A 14,462-nucleotide genomic window follows, 5' to 3' on the forward strand; every position below is an offset into this window, starting at 1 on the left:
TATATATACATACATTGTAATTTACCGACGCCATTTATAGACAATAAAAAAAGTCTACTTTATTTGTAATAGATGGCCTTCTTTTTTTTTTCTTTTTTTTTCCAATTGGAAAAATATTTATTATTGTACTTCGTATTTACATTGCATGTGGACTCCTTCAGAGACCATTATGGCATTTATTATTTTTAAAGAAAGATTGGTGAAAGAAGGATCGTCACTGGCCACTTGTTTGGTACTGATTTTATTCTAATTAATATTTAAATGTTAGTTAATAGTTAAACAATTACACAGTAAGACAGTGCTCGCTTAAAGCTGAAAAGAAGTTGGATGAGGACGTTATTCGTAAGTTACGTCAAGGTTGAGGTAGCCCAGGAGCTCAGCTCCTAAATCAGACACATATAATAATAATAATAATAACATTCTTTATTTATTCTAGGATTGATCCCTTTAGAACAATATACATGCGTCAGATTTAGGCTTTAAATCCTTACAATAAAAAATAAGAATGAAATCATAAAACGTCATAAAATATAATGAATTTGAAAAGATAAAAATTAACAACAATAATTATCAGAATATATAAAATAAGAATAGAACAAATAAAGTAAAACATAAGATGACAAACACTTCTGATAATAAATAATAGAAAAAAAAATTATTATACTAAAATAATAAATGGAAAGGTACTATATTTACAAGAATAAACGAAAATCTGAAACATTAAGTACAGAAGGATTAACTTTGAATATATAAAACTTCAATTGTTATTCTTCCAGAATTGGGTGGACAGAAGGTGGTCGAAGATACGGGATTTGAAGGTTGGAAGGGTATTAGAACTACGAATGAAGGAGGGAATAGAATTCCATAGGTATGAGGAACGGATGAGGAAAGATCTACCAAAGGCTGCGGTTCGATGGGCAGTTACATTTAAGTCTGAATGCCGTGAGCGGGTATTGCGGGAATGCACTGAGGATTTAAATTGAAGGATATCAGAGATGTACGGCGGGCGGCGGTAGATAACTTAGTAGAGGAAATTATTTACGACTGAAGGAGAGGTAAAGCCACTTCAACTCTTCATAAAATCGGGTGACAGAGGCGTCCTTCTGGGGCCCAAAGATGAATCGTACAAAGCAATTAATTAACCGTTTTAATTTTGCTTCCTGGTCCTCAGAGACACCCCCGTAAACCACACAGAAACAATCAGAGTGAGGGAATATTAAGGATGCTTCATTAATATTCCCCCACTTTGATTATTTCTTACTAGGTTTCAAGTAGGCGATGAAGATAATTTAAACGCTTAATGATTAATTAAACAATTAATGAACTATAATTCAACAACTAACTCAATAAGTCGGTCAAGAAATATTTGGTAAATGAGAAACTTATTTATTCCAGGTTCACTTAGCTATAGTTTTCTGGAGATCTAAATCGTATTGCACCACAATGGTTAAAATAAAATAGTAAACATTAAGTCGCTTAGTCAGGTTTTTTGTTGTATGGATTGATTGTTTCAATGGACCTGGATTGAAACTTACGGATTAGTTGGCCGTATTATTCTAAAGAAGTCACGTGTTTGAACGTGGTATCCTGTAAGATACCCTTACCACCCTCATTTACAGTCAATCATAGTCACAAATGACCAGGGCAGGGGTGAATAAAAAATATAATAAGTTATTAATAAATTCTAAACATAACGAAAGTAAGATGATTCTAATCTTCCTGAAAATTTTACAGTATTAATCTATTAATAATATAATATAGAAAATATAAAAATATAGTTAATTTTTAGACTTGTTTTGATGTAAAAAATTGTTTATTAAATCTATTAATTGCGTGAGCGTACCCCTGCTGGGCTTTCTATCTTCATAACAAAATATCCCTTAATAATTATTATTTTCAATGCAAATACTACCGTTATATGGAAATTAATTGGTTAATTGATTGACGAGCCTACTTATTATAGTTAATGGTTTTAGGATTAATATGAACTCACTTTACAACTTTTATTATTATTATTTTTTTTTTTGGAGGGTTTCGAAATCAATCTTAGTCATTGTAAATGAAGTTTCTCTTGTTAGTGAAATCGACTATATAACCTATTCCTCTTCTTCTTCAGCGAACATCACACTGTTGAACTTCTGATGAAAAGAGACTTTTTTAAATAAATGATTCTCATTGAAATACTAATTTAATAAATTCATAAATTACGTGTGGGTATAAAGTACGTCAAAAATCACCTATATAAAATCTTTTTAATGTTAAATTTTCTAGAGAATTCTTCATTGTCAATTGAACGCGAGTAATGAGGACGTTTGTAGCCGAGGGAGTTAAGGTCCACCTTCGCAACCTCACTGTCATAACTGCAACGACCCCGGTTAGAATCCGGCCTTGAGGAGGAGGAAGGTGACTTTCATTTCATGGCGGCATGAAAACTTGACTCTCTCTCACTCTGATAAGAATAAGTTGGTTACCTGTATGTCAGAAATTGGCAATGCACCAGAGAGCCACTGGAGATTACGTACTCGATCAAAGGAAAAATTCACTATAATAATGAAATACCAAAAAAGGATGTCAGCTGAGTCTCGATCCCTTTATATATTTAAAGGTCATATTCTAATAGTATTTATAGATTATGGAGATTAAAGATAAATTTTCAATTTATTCTAATTATCTGTTAAATTGCTAACTTTTATTACTCCACTCAGACATGGATAGCTGTTTATAAAATGCTAAATTATAAAGTCATAAGAAGTAAGAAACAGACAATAAAATAAAGTAATTTTCGAGAGAGAACTCTGTACTCATTCAGAATTTTATTTGCGCATAAAATTCAAAGTATGGTACTTTGCCTCGACATTAGGTTAATGGGCAATAAAAAATTTGTGAACAACAATGTGTCTCTTATATTTAATTCTCCAATCGTTACTTCAATTGATGTAAATTAGATTATTCAACACTTTTATTTTATATATCTATCCACACAACTTTGTAATTGCTTATATTGAAATTGGCTATATAGGATTTAATGAAAAATATTTATGGTCATTGATGTTATAAAAGTAAATAAATAATTGCTTACATTCTTTTTAGTAGTAAAGTAGTTAGGAGACTTGAATCCCTTTAATAAAACAATTTAATTCTCATACTAAAATATGTATGTCTCATTTCAATGCTAGATATTATTTTCTTAAAATTAGAAGTACAAGAAAATCAATCTAAAATAGTAGAACATATAGCTGTCTCACTAATATGTTATCTTGTTTTGGTTATTTCATTGGTTTCATCAAAATTAGAGATAAAGAATTAGAAATTAGAGATAAAGCAGTAGAAATTAAAGATAAAAAATTAAACCAATTATCAAATTAGATATAAAAAATTAAATCAACAATATAGGACAAATTAATATTAATCTACTATTAGTTTTATTTGAGAAATCAATATGACGTAGCAATGTGTAATATGAAACAGGAGATATATTAAACCAGTCGTCAATAATTTACTCCCAAACTAGGTTAAGATACAAGACTATTTTACATTACTCCCACGATTTAATTGAGTTCCAAATCCATTTCAGAGTAAAGTAACATACCAACGGATGATCTCTGGTGCGTAGGATGGAAACGCCTCGGGTGTTTAAGGTATTTCCTCAGTGTGGGGGGATTTATTTCTATTACTACAAACCATTAATCAAAATAACTATGTGGGTCTAATGCATTTTGACTAATATATATCTTACACTTCTAAGCACTAGTACACAGTGAAGGTTTAGATTGCCTGGGTTCTAATTCACAGTATCTCCTCCACGCAAAAGAAAGCCTATATTCTGTTTTGAATTATTTTAGTATTATATAATTCTTAAGGAGCGTGATTCTGACCAAATCACCTCCTTGCACAACCGTTGGTCTAGCAACAGTACTTCTTTACATAGTACTGAACCCCTGACTCTTCATGGGTTGTAGCAGTACAGATATAAATTTTAAATAATTCCTAGTAAAAATACACCTTACTTATGATTCCTTAAAATTAGTAACAGCTGAAAGACCTAAGATATGTGATGGTTGAAGATCACTCCTAAATCCTTTTAATTCATTCCTATACATTTTTCGTGCCTCCCTTAAACAAAATCAATGTAATACATACATACATATAACAGGGAAATGACAAATGCATACCTTCATTCCTAAACATCAACTGCTATTCATTAAATAAATCAAAAGCTTGACTTTACATTATGTGCATAGAAAACAAGTCATTACCATAAAAATTCAATTTCCAATTATGCGACCAAACTTTAAGCTTACCAAATTTCTTAAAAATAGCTTTAAAATTTATTGATTTTGTGGTGGCAAGATTATTAACGTCAGAGGCAATAGTCGACGTTAGCAAAGAGACTGTTTGAAATGGGTTTGCCACTGTCGAAATCATTATTAACATTTATATTTCTATTAAATCTATTTTTATTTATAATTCATTTAATATTTCATTATTTTACATTTGTTTTAGTGGCAAAGCCATCTGAAACCTCTCACGCTATGATCAATTACTAACAATTAATAATGAAGAACTAGGTGTGTTTTCTCGTTGTCTAAAAAAAAATGAATATTTCTGTAGATAATAATTGTGAATGTATTGTTTTATATTCAAGTATAAACATTGTTGTTTTGACTAACAATGAGCGTACCTAACCATTCATCATTACTATAGGAACACGCAGTAAATTTCCAAACCGGAAAATATTTTTGGAATTACCTAAAAGCCATATCAGTTTACTGAAAAATAAAACTTTATTTATCCAGTTATATTTTTTACTCGACTAGACTCTTTTCAGTAATGGTTTGTTTGCTATAATTACATCATAACAAGAAAGTTTTGGATTAATTTAAACGTCGAGTAGATATTTAATACTAGATAATGAAAGATTAGCCCTTTATACTGGTCATTCTCTCTGTAATATTTGTCAGTTCTGAAATTCTCAAACGCCCGACATTTTTGCAACTCACAGACAGCACTAAAAAGCCGGATAGTCCGAGTTAATACTTTTAAATGACGTTGCTCACCCCTAGTGGCATGGAAATTCGTGATGTGAGATCAATCATACAGAATAATACACTAACTTCATAGGATGAAATTGTAAGAGAGATTAATAATACGGTAATTATTTCTAATTTGGATTACACTTATGAAATAAAAACAATAAATACGACCCCTTCCTTGATATCCCCCCTTCTACTCCAATGTTATTAGGATGATGAGCCGAGTCGGCTGAGACTGAATCCTTCCTGGCAGGAACCACACCAATCGATTCTCCCTAATCCGTCTCCTCAAACAGAATGCCATAATCCTATTACAATGGCGTCATAACAAATTAAACGACTCTTTTTTTTTTCATTCAGTTCCCTGGTTAGAAATTAGTTTAAAAATGTTTACGTTCACTTAACTTCGATATGGTTCGTATTAGTGAACATCTGAAGAAATTGAAAATCTCATCTTATGAAGTTTGTTAAATGTTATAATCATTCATTGAATTAATACTTCTTTGCTTCTATTCTTTTTGTCATATATTTTGGAATCTCTTATGTCGATCACCTCATAAAATTCCTCTTTATCTGTTGTACAACATCCATTTTGTCTCAAAATTCGGGCCAATTCGGACCGTTTTCTAATTATGGGTGTAGTGAGAAAAATACGTCTACGAACTCGTAAGCCAAAGTACCTTAGTAACGTAGTAGTAAGCCGTAAGTATCTTAGCTCGTAAGCCAAAGACTGAACCTGATGAAATCGATAGTTCACCAACGTATCACTCGCACAGTTCCAAAACTGGAAATCATCAAAATTGGATAAACGGTTCGATCGATTTTGCCCCAACACCAATTTGACTACTGAGACAGAAAGACAGGCCTAAAACCAGGTTTGTTCCTTGATGCCTAAAACGTATTATTCATGTGAATTTTTTTTATTTTGAGGAAATAAGAATACACTCTTTGTGCTAACTTGAGATAGCATTACAACCCTTTTTGGTTCCTTCAGATATCATTACAACCTATTGTGCCTCCTTCAGATATCATTACAACCCTTTGTGGCTCCTTGAGATATCATTATAATCCTTTTTGACTCCTTGAGATATCATTACAACCCTTTGTGTCTCCTTAAGGTAACGTTTCAATCCTTCTATCACGAAAAAGGAAGGCTTGTCACATTTCATCTATCCTCCAATCTTGGCTTCTCCCTTGTTCCGAACGTTCCCTAGCTTCCTAAAGCTCGTTCCTTTCCATTCCATCAAGCGACATTTCCAATTTTTTTTTTTTGTGTATTCTTTCGTTTGTGTGGTATCTACCTTGATAGTTTGAGCGAAAACTCAACTTACAGTATTTGTTTATTCCTTCCTGGGTTTGAAAGTTGCAGCGGATTCATATCAGATACCATTCTAACAGCTCATAATCTCCTCATGAAGAGTGATATTTCATATCAAGTTCCTGGAGACCAATTTTCACTGACTTCCTGGAGTCAGTTCTTTACAAAGGAAGATCATGAGATTTTAGACCACACTCAATTGATATTTTTTGACTTATTAATATTGATTTCAAAACAATATTTTTGGAATGCATTTTGCACTAGGTATTTATTTATTTTTACAAGTACTTCTATGTTTTCTCAAAGAAAATGGTTACTATAAAAAAATTCTGAAGATAAATAAAAAAATGTTCTATTTTCATTTTTCAGACCCTTTATTTTGGTCACATGGTGTCGAAAAACATGTATAAATGTGCATATTTTATTGTCTAAGACAGTGCGAAAATTGGAAAGTCTTTAGCTAAAATCTATTTTTAAAAAAAAATTACCTAAATATCGAAATATTATATTTAAAAAATTAATCAGGAATGTTGGATTTATGTATTTATGATTATATTGCTACTCGACTTTTTTGATTAAAATAAAATAATTTTAAAAAATAGGATTAAAAATAATGTACTTAAAAATTATAGTACGTAATTAAGTTACCAATAATTTAAAAAAAGAGAGAGAGAGAGAGAGAGAGATTTTAATTCGAAATACAAATTTTAATCTTTTACTAAATAAATATTTTTGTTATATATATACATATATTATTTTTTTTTTGGAGGTTATAGAAAACAATTTTTTTTTTTTAACATTTTCTGCCATTTGGTTATTTTAAAAATCTCTGCGTTATTAGGAGTTTTTATACTTTTGGATCTGAAAATACAACGATAAATTCGTCAGTTTTATAAACAGATTTCAAGGTTTGGAAATTCCTGTAGACGAAAATACCCTGAATGGATGGTTAAAGACATTTCTAGTAATAGATAAATTAAACGTCCCTTACGTTTAAGATAGTCGTAAATGACATTAACAACGGACTTTGAATGGTAAACATTACTTGACAACCGTTTAAACCTACATTGCTTATGCACCTAAACGTTACGATGTTGAAGATATTTTTGTCGTTTTATTGATTTTTTTTTAATATTTAGGCACATAAATAATCCCAAGTTTATCTCAGCTTACTTAAACAGACTGAACAATGTTGTTCCCCCAGGACAGTAAATCATTTGGATATTGGAAAGGTCAAGCATCACAAATTACTGTTGGAATCTTACAGCCTTGTGGAACCTCGCCAACAAACTTGCCATCCACTCACTGTGCGTCGGAAATCTTTGCTGACTCATTTCCTTTCCTTGATGACAAATTATTTGAAGCCTGATGATGTTTTTGTTTCTAATTTAGGTTTTTTCTTTAGGTTGCTGATAACGTAACAATACCAACATTATGTCATATGTATATAACGATAAGTATAGCTTCTTCTTCTTTTTTTATTTATTAATTAAAATGTATTTCTTTATTATATAAATATACAATTAACTACTTTAAGTAGTTGGAAACAAAATTTTAAAAATCGAAAATGTACCTAAAGCCCTTCAAGCTATTACTACTACCTGCAGAATAATTATTATTTAATGAATTTTGCCGATGATCCACATAAATAGAGGTGGGGACTTTTTATTAATTTATCTCTCTGTGTACAAGGGTACACAGAGTGATAAAATACTAAAGGTTAAGCAACCAATTCCGAAATTTAAATGCTTGGTAGCTTAAAGTGATGCTGACCAAATCATCTCCTTGAAAAAAAGAGTACTGCCTTACATAATACTGAGCCCAAGACCCATGTACTAGTACGGGTTTTAATTTTAATTTTTTCGTAAAAAAATTGTTAATATCTGCTAAAAACTGAAACTTAGTTATTCTAATAACTGTTTGAGATATCCAATTATTTTTTTTAAAAAAAGGTACATAAAAAGTTTCTTTCCGATTTTTAAAACTTATAAAAAAAAAAAACTTAAGAAAGAACTTTACTAATTTATTAAGATTAATGTTATTTTATCGAAATGGAGTTGTAGAGAACAATCAACTTTTATTTAATTATTTAAAGAATATAGTAACGAAATTATTGCTTTATGGAATATCTAATATCATTTGAGCTAATCAATTTATTAATAAAAATTTTGATTATTTTTTTTTTTAGCACATAACCACATAAAATATTTATATTATAATAATACTATAGATATATAAATTTAAAAAAAAATTACTTATACTATAAATATACTTAGTATTATAAAATACGAATATGATAAGGATGACCTGTATTTTATTAATATGACTTGACCGTATTAGAAGCATTTACAATATACTTGCCTCATGGCACTGTAATAAACTGCCTGACGTCGGCACTCTAACCGAGTGTAGACTTAGGAAATGAACTCATCGGGCTTGAAATTGTGCTAACCCCTGCTTCAAAAGGTCATTTCAATCTTAGCCATCTCTCCCCTTCTTGTTTTTACATGTATAATATTTTATTTTTTACTTAAAAACAATGCTTTGTATGCATTAAAAATAATTATATTATTTAGCATAAGCATATTAGCCAATTATTTATTTAAACAGTAACCACTTACTTTCTATTTGTCTTATACAATTGTGAACTTTACAAGCAAATTTGGTCAAATTTATATTAATACAAAACAGGTCAACCTCATAATACATTTATTTATTTTATGCAATTAGTTGCTAATGAAAAAACCTATAATTTTCGCATTGAGCTATATTTATAAGTGAATTTACTTACTCGAAAAACATTGAAAAATATACCATCAATAAATCCTTTATCGTATTCACAAAATCATTAAATAAATGTTAATTGTTTTATATACCTTCATTTTGGAAATTAGGAAAAAAATGTTTAGACAAAGATCAGAGGGAAGTTTTCTGTTATTATTTATTTTGTTTTCAATCAGTTTTATTTTCTCTTAACTTAATTCTTAAATTAGTTTTAAAATTAAAAAAAAAAAGTTAAATAATGAGGTAAAATGGTAGTGAATTTTCAAAGATCTAACTGAGCGGGAGGAAATAAGGTATCTTGGAGGTTTCCAGGTTTGGTGTTGGATATCCTACGTATTAATTGTTGAAATAAAAGTCGATTTAATACTCAAAACAAAAATTACTAAATATTATTAAAATTAATGAAAATTGTGTGTAAAGGATAAAAAGGAATCAACAGGAAGGTTCTGGGAGAAACAAGCTAGCATAAACACAATAGGCATGACGTTATTTTTGAAAACATATACATACCTTCAATAAATAAAACGCTTCTGCCATTTATCAGTACAAAGTTATATCCAGAAGACTAACAAAACAGAAAACCAAAACAATATAAATGAACATGTGGAAGAAAAAGAGCAGAAGCTTCTGAGAATTAAAAAAAAAAAGGATATGTTTACTCTTTGTTCTTCAAAAATAACTGTTCTCTTTTAAATCCTTTCCAAATTTTAATAAATTTTCGTTTTATGACTTAAATTTTTTTTTTTTAATATCTATTGAAATTTACAACTGTATATTACATAATATATTCAGTAAATTTGATCTTAGTTAAAATAGAGTGTTATAGGCGTGTAGAGAAGCTACCCATTGGTAGCACTCTAATGCCATTTTACATTAGCAGGTCTCGTGACCATCTTCTTTTCACGCGCCTCGAGGATTGTCAGGAATGGAAGAGAAAGCAAGGTTAGAAACTAGGGGGTTTGAATGGTAAGGGAGTTTATAATGGAAGGAGTAATATCTGGTTCGGGCTGGACTGGTTACATAGGGAACATTAAGGTCTTTATGTATGATTTTATTTGTTTTTTTTTATTTATTTATACAAAGTAAGAAGCATTGAGGATTTTACGAAGGATTTTGGATTGTAAGGATTGGATACGAGGTTTAGTGGGGCCCCAAAGCTCAACTCCATATGTCCAGATTGGCCTTATTACAGTCATGTAGATCAGTCTTTTGTAATGAGTTGGAAGTTTAGACCGTTTGTCTAATAAGTGCTGTAATAGTCGAAATCGACTAGCAGTTTCCTGACTTTTCAGTCTTGTGTGAGGATTCCAGGTTAATCGTTTGTCCATATGTAGTCCAAGGTAGCGGATCTGTTCGACAGGGGTAAGAGTAACATTATTAAATGAAACTGTACGGCAGTCGGTAGGTTTACGACGAAGGATAAAGGTGATTTGATGGGATTTATTTTAATCCTCCAATTACGACACCATGCTTCGAGGACTGTGATATGGGATTGGAGAGTTTGGGATACAATTAATGGGTTATTACTAACTGCGAGCACACAAGTGTATCGGCATACGTGGTGAGGATATGCTTAATAATCAGCAAATTATTTAACGACATTTTAAATAGTGTTAGGATAAGACTTAAATTTAAAGTTTTATTTTAACAATTAGTAACCCCAGACCTAGAAAACACCATAGCATTTTACCACTTTACTTTATATTTTAAATTATAAAACTGTACCACATTCTGCATTGTGCAAAAAAATAAGGTTAGAATAATGAAGAATTAACAGAGAACTTTTTAAATAATAAAAAAAAATTTCCTTTCAATTTTATTTAACATGAGAATTTTATTATTTCATGGTAATTGATTTTTTTTTCTTATTTTCAAATGCAGTTCTACAGTATAATCAACTTTTACTTAATGATTTTTAAGAATACAATTAGGTGTTATTGCTTCAATGGAATATCTTTTGACACGATTTGAGGTAATTGATACATGAAAAAATATAGTTCCTTACGAAAATCGTATATTTTTGCTTTTGGATGTAACCACAATTTGAAACTACATACTTTTCATTGTGCAAAGAATGATGTTACATAAACAGAAAACTGATATTTTAATTTTACTTTTTGACTGGCTCATAAAAAGAGTACTGAAAAAATGGATTTTTTTTTTAAATAGTTCTAAAACAGAACTAAAAAGTGAATTAATAAGTGTATTGCTGTGAAAGAAAAGTAATTCGTGTTGGGTCTTACCTTTTACTACCTTAGTTATTTTAAGGTTACCTATTATGTTTAATGTTATATATGAGCTATCCATTCTAAAAAGGAGCTATTTTAAGTCCGGAGGTGGGGGGCCTCCTTAAGTCTCTTTGGACAAATTGAGATATCTATTGTTTTCCTCTTTTCATTTACGATAAACAATTATATGAACAATTTCTGTTTATCAGGTTGACCTAAGATATATTTGTAACGTAATAAATAAATATATATAATGCATTGATTATTTTTTGAGAAACTGTATATCTATAATGCTACTCATTGTTTTTTCATACATAAATAGATTATACTTATTCAACTTTTTGAGAAGATCTCGATTGTTTTTTTTTTCTCCTAATAATTTTCTAATTGCTACTCGATGAGAACCGGCCCTGAAGTTTGATGACATCGCCCCCAGAGCTAAGGCCTCTGAATTATTAAAAGGCGCCTTTGACAGGCCCCGGAGGACTCGACAACTTCCCCGTCTTCTTAAAAGATGACAGGGGGGGGGGGGTTCAATTGCAAAAGTTATTCCATTATACCTGTTCTAACACCCCCTCGTTTTGATTGATTTTGCAATAGCTGTCCTTCCATTGACCCTCAAAGGTAGTAAGGAAGATTCATTGACTCCTATTCTTTCATTTACCTTTTACATTCATGAACGCAATGCTAATTTTAGAATTGTTAATTCACGATTTGCCACTTTAATTGGCAAATTATTTAATTATATTTATATTTAATTTTACTACATAAATTAAAAAAATTTAAATCTGTACCGCTACAACCCATGATGGGTCCAGGGGATCAGTACTTTGTAAAGAAGTACTGTTACTAGACCAATGGTTGTGCAAGGAGGTGATTTGGTCAGAATCACGTTCGACCCCCAGATTTTAACCCAATCAAGGGAACCCAATTTAAGAGGCTGGGTGGACCCCAGGAGGGCTCCAAGAACCCACAGGAGTTGACTCCCGGCTACAGTGTAACAGAAAATAATTTTCTACCCAGCCGGATTCCAACTCGGGTCCTTAGAGTTAGTAGCCACGCGCTTTACCCCGTGGACAATTATTTTTTAAATTAATTTTTTTATTAGTATAGTTTAAACTATAAGTATTGTAAATGATACGTGAAGATGTAAAATAGGACAAATCCATTTTTTTGTATTTTTAATGTTTTCCACCGTAATATGGTCATTTTTGCAGCAGTCCACGTTAAACCTTTCAAAACTTACTAAATCCGATCTAATTATATATTTAAAGTCAAGGTTGAAATTCAAAAGGGAATAAATCCATATTGTAAAAAGGCACAACAGAATTTTATGCAACACATTTTATTGCATTTATTGATAATATTGAGTACAACTGAGAAACAGGGCTTTATACATTATAAATTGTAAAGATGTTTAAACAAAATAACTAAACATAATAAGAGGCTGCATAGTAATTTAAAGATATGTATATTGTTCTTTAAAACAACATAGTTTCGGTTATAAGCCATGACCGTTCATAATGAAAATTAGACTTTAATTAAATAAAACGAGTTATAAATTAGTATGCCTAATGATGGCTTTATAGCCAAAACGTTTTTGTTTTGGTGAAATATTGTAGTTATTTTTATTATTTTTAATACTACTTTCACCATACTAATTTCACCTTTCAACAATAAGGGAGGGGGGAGAGGAGGAGGCACTAAATCAATAAAAAGTAATAAATTAATTTTCTTGTTTGCGATTGTTACAAGAAATATATGTTGACAAATTACAAAACATGATTGAGTATAAGTGCTTGATAGTAATGTTTATGGTTAGAATTTTTTCATGAGTTGACTTTATGTTGTCAATTTCCCTTGCAAAATAGGACTAATTTGTTTATTTTGTTTTTGTGGGTTTGGAAAAGCATCAAATTATTTTACAAATTTATAGCTGGTGTAGTTAAAAAAATGTGATCCATTGTAATTGTTAAAAAAAAATTATGCATATATATGGTTTTCCTGAAAGTTTCAAGCCTTTATGCATCTTTACATTATTTATGCGGGAGAACTAATAAATAGATTCTTATTAAAGTTTGAATCGACGTGGAAATACTAGATTTCGATATTGATCGAGGACATGATCAAAGACAAATAAATTTACAATTTGTATACACTTTGTTCTATTCCGTTATGGCGTGGGAAGTGGGAACAGCTGATCTGCTGTGTCCTATTCCGAACCGGGGACGGGTTGACACCCACTACCTCTCACCCTCTTAACATTGCCACTTCCAAGTTCTAATTTTATTCCTCAGATATTCTCTCCCCATTCATAAAAAAACAATGGGTTACGTAATGAGTTCTGAGAAGGGACTTCGATTTTAATATGACAAATATAGCATTCCTATATTTTCCTAAACGCGAGGAATTTTATTGTGAAAGCTGGACAATAATAAATGAGCAAATATTTTATCCCGAATATTACTTCATTCCACGAAACCTGGAATTTCAAGGCTTTTATGGTATATTTTTGCAAGCCGTTTCCAATTGAGTTCAACATCATCGCTTGAAAACGAATGAATGATATATAAAAGTGGAAAAAAACTATTTATTTTTAATTATTAAAATTAAGATTATGCATAATATCTCATAGTTTATTAGCAATTCCCTGTAGTTTTGGAGGTCTTCTTATTATCTTTTTAAGCACCGCAGTGTGATCTTTAATTATTTAATTTTAATCTAAATACAGCTCAGTTTAGATAGAGCTTGAAAAAAATAATGTCAGTGATAACTGTCCAATATGTTCCAGAAATGGCACAATGGCAGATTCATGTTAATAAAAGGAAAAAACTAACAGATTTAATTGAATTATCAAAAAAAAGAAAACATGTATTAAATTATAGTACAATGTTGTAAAGTTTTGTAAACTAATACCTCTTAGTGACCTTTTTTTCATTAAAAGTGATTAAATCTATATGTAAATGATTTTTTATTAATATTAATGTAAATTTATTTACGAAAAAATAATGTTTAAGATTGCCAAAGAAAATATAAATTTTTTCAACTTAAAAGTGGAAAGTTTTCATATTATAAACATGGAATTAGGGAATCACAATT

At 30.3% G+C, this 14,462-nt stretch overlaps 1 long non-coding RNA gene across 1 annotated transcript in view; it reads left to right on the forward strand.

Moving 5' to 3' along the window:
- The window catches only part of LOC106681507 (uncharacterized), a 54,203-nt gene that overhangs the window by 1,096 nt on the left and 38,645 nt on the right, over window positions 1-14,462 (forward strand). The window lies entirely within an intron of this gene.

This window comes from Halyomorpha halys, unplaced genomic scaffold (assembly GCF_000696795.3).
Source record: "Halyomorpha halys isolate HHAL.00 unplaced genomic scaffold, Hhal_1.1 Scaffold343.1, whole genome shotgun sequence".
Classification (NCBI taxonomy): domain Eukaryota; kingdom Metazoa; phylum Arthropoda; class Insecta; order Hemiptera; family Pentatomidae; genus Halyomorpha; species Halyomorpha halys.